Below are 3,568 nucleotides of genomic sequence, written 5' to 3'. Positions count from 1 at the left end.
AGCTTCTCAGTTTAGTTAGCCAGCGTGCTTGTTGCGCTTAGTGGCATGTAAAAAAAGAATTGTCATCATGTGGTACAGTGATGCAGACCCCTTTAAACCTACCAGGAGGGCTTCCCCTGACCTATCACCCTATAGAGAGAGAGTGATTGTGGATCTACCTGCTCCCTTTACCGGCGATGGCAGCCAGGGTTTCCTCAGCTGGGTGAGGCAGCTGGAAGTGGCAGTCGGAGCTACGGTGGGTGACACTGGTGAATTCAGCGGGGAGCTGGTGAGAATACTCCCCACCCGTCTGTGCAAGTCTGCTTTTCTACTCTGGGACAGCCTTCCTGATGTGGTCAAGTCAAATTATGCAGCCGTGAAAGAGAAGATGGGATCGGCTTTTGGACAGAGACAGTTAATGGACTGTTTTAGAGCTATCATATCGGCTCATTCACAAGTTCCAGGGGAGAGCCTGGAGGTGTACACGGCTGATGTGAGCCAGCTGGAGCTGGTACTGGTGTTTTTGCCTCCGAGTTGCGCACGCATCACTGTTGTCAGAAAACATTGAAACTCATCTATGGTGCCTTTATCACAAGCGGACATACTTGCAAATAACAAAACATGCAAACACGAGTCCAAAGAAAAACATGATATAAAGCAACGGTTCTGACTTTCTGGATCCAGATAGCGTGCCTACCAATATGGCAGTGAAGACAACAATCACATGACCAGTGACATCAGCTGCAAGTCCTCAATAAAGGGAGGACGGAAAAAAGGAAGGAGGAAAGGCAGACATAAGGCATGATGAAAGGACACAAGGGAGGAACAAAGAGGGAAGGTAAGAAGGATGGAAGTAAAGAATAAATGGATGTAAGGGAATAAAGTAAGGCATTAAGGAAGGGAAGAATGATGGAAGAATGGAAAGAAGGAAGGATGGAAGAAAAGAAGGTGGGAGTGTAGAAAAGAACAAAGGAAGGGAGGCAATAAGGATGCAGAAATAAGGAAGGAAGGAAGGAAGGAAGGTAAGTAGGGAGGGAGGAAGGTTCCGGAAGGGGGGGGGGGGGGGCTTCAGAGGACAAGAGGTTGAAAGTAGAGGAAGAGGAATAAGGCAGAGAATGAGAAGAGATAAGGGAAGAGTTAAAAAAAAATGTTTTTTGCAAAAAGCCAGGCCATCTGGTGAGATGGAATTACATTAGCAATGCACATTCAGCCCCCCCAACCCAACCCAACCCAACCCAACACATCCCCACCCCACATCCTTGCTCCAGTCTCAGCACAGACCTCCGTCACTATCTGTCCATGTGTACATTACTGTAGCTCCAAATACAAGCATTCACACCGAGGCTTTGACCTTGAAATTTGTAACAAATTCAGAAACCCCTTATTCACTGATTTGCACCAGAAACCCTACTTTAGTGCACAATGTGAGGTATCCATGGCCGTTTTCACTGTTCACATCAAACAGAGACATTTAGAGGGCCGGGGGCACCTAATGGTTGCAACCATTACTTCACATAAGAGCTCTCCCACATTCCCATTTACCCAATATTTCATGCATGAATAATCCAATACAAGCAAAAGTGCAATATTTCCAGTGAGGCTCGGGTGAGATTAGTAGGAGAGGGGGGGGTTGGCATCACCCCCACACCCCCGAGGACTCCCTGCCTCCTCCCAGGAACACACAGCAGAAGTAGTCAGGCACAAGATACATCTTTCTTATCTGTGGCCCACTCCTAACAAGCACATAATTGCTAATATCTTTGCTGAGCAAGAGAACGCATCCCCTGGAGACCGGCTATGTATATACAGCCTGATGGAGAGATGAGGATGGGTTGCCATAGGAACAAGGAAGCCTTAATGTGGTAACACAGGGGGCAGGAGGAGAGGAGAACAGCATCATAGAGAGACAGAGAGAAGGTTGAACTAGAAGGACGACTGAGAACCATAGAGAACCAGAAAAACTTCAGACTCTTCATGTTCCATTGAACACAGGGGATGTTGTGAAGCAAACACAATATGACATTCAGGAAATGGAAAAATGATATACATATTTTTACTGACCACGTATGTATAAATTCAGTATGAGTTGCATGCTGATCATCTTTGCACATTTAAAGACAAAATGTTCAGTATGTTAAATGCAGTTACCTAGGAGGTTGGAGGTAGATGGCAAAAGGTTGACGCCATAAAATGACATTTGCCCAAAAACGTGTGTTTGTTTCATTATTACATTTAGTAACTGTCATGTACTATGAACATCCTGGGTAATTGTATTAATGTGGTTTAAGTCCTATCAGATCATTTTCAGTTTGTTAATGTTAATAATGAATCTTCTCAGCACACCAGTTAGTAATGGAGTTCCTCAAGGCTCAGATCTTGGATCAGTGCTGTTTATCTTATACAGGCTTCCTTTAGGTAACTTAACGAGGAAACACTGTTGGTATTCATTGTTATGTTGATGATACTGAGTTACATTTATCTGTTGAACCTGAATAAGTCAATCAGCTAACTAAACTATAGGAGTGCATTAAAGAGATCAAAATTTGGATGACCAACAACATTCTGCTATTAAAGTCAAACAAAATTGAAATCATTGTGCCTGGCTCAAAAAAAGGGATGTTAGGGAAACAGTATCTAGTGAAGTGGTCACCATGGATGGTGTTACCCTGGAGCCCAACACCACCGTGAGGACTCTAGGCATTATTTTCAATCAGGATTTATCATTTAACTCACACATTAAACTGACTTCTAGCACTGCCTTTTTCCATCGGTGTAATATTGCTAAAATCAGGCATATTTTAACACAGAAGGATGCAGAAAAATTAATCCATGCTTTTATTACATCCAGACTAGATTACTGTAATTTGCTTTTCCCAGGCTGTCCAAAAAGTTTTCAAAGACCCTTCAGTTAATCTGGAATGCTGCTGCCTGTGTATTGACTAGAACCAGTATGTGAGACCATATTTCTTCTGTGTTGGCTTCTCTGCACTGGCTCCCTGTAAAAGCTAAGAGAGACTTAAAAATACTACTCCTCATTTACAAAGCCCTTCATGGCCAGGGACCTACTTATCTGAAAGAGCTTTTAGATCCATACAGTCCATCTAGGCACAACGCTCGCAACATGCAGGCTTAGTGGTGGTCCCGAAAATCTCCAAAAGTAGGATGGAAGCAAGAGCCTTCAGCTATCAAGGTCCTCTGTTGTAGAACCACCTCCCCGTCTCGGTCTGGAAGGCAGGCACACTCTCTACGCTTAAGACTAAACTAAAAACTTTCCTTTTTGATGAAGCTTACAGTTAGGGTGGCTCAGGCTGCTCTTAGTTCTGCTGCTATAGGCTTAGACTGCTGGGAGACTCATCTGGATACACGAGCTCTTCTCTGCTCCTCCTCTTCTCTGCCCTCCTCTCTCCTCCTCTATTTATGCCCCAGCAAATACATGTTACTGACTTGACTTCTTCCCCGAAGTCTCTGTGCTTTATTGCCTCACAGGTTTTCCCTGGATTATCTCTGAACCTGCTGTGGTCCTGCTTCTCACCTGCCTTCATTGTCATCACTCATTTATCCATATAGTTATGATAGTATTTATTTTATA

At 44.0% G+C, this 3,568-nt stretch overlaps 1 pseudogene; it reads left to right on the top strand.

The window, feature by feature from the left end:
• Nucleotides 1–2,303: 2,303 nt before the first annotated feature.
• On the top strand, nt 2,304–3,276 carry LOC115413878 (uncharacterized; annotated as a pseudogene).
• The last annotated feature ends 292 nt before the right edge of the window (nt 3,277–3,568 follow it).

Source organism: Sphaeramia orbicularis, chromosome 22 (assembly GCF_902148855.1).
Source record: "Sphaeramia orbicularis chromosome 22, fSphaOr1.1, whole genome shotgun sequence".
Lineage (NCBI taxonomy): Eukaryota > Metazoa > Chordata > Actinopteri > Kurtiformes > Apogonidae > Sphaeramia > Sphaeramia orbicularis.
This window is presented reverse-complemented; position numbering and strand designations above follow the sequence as displayed.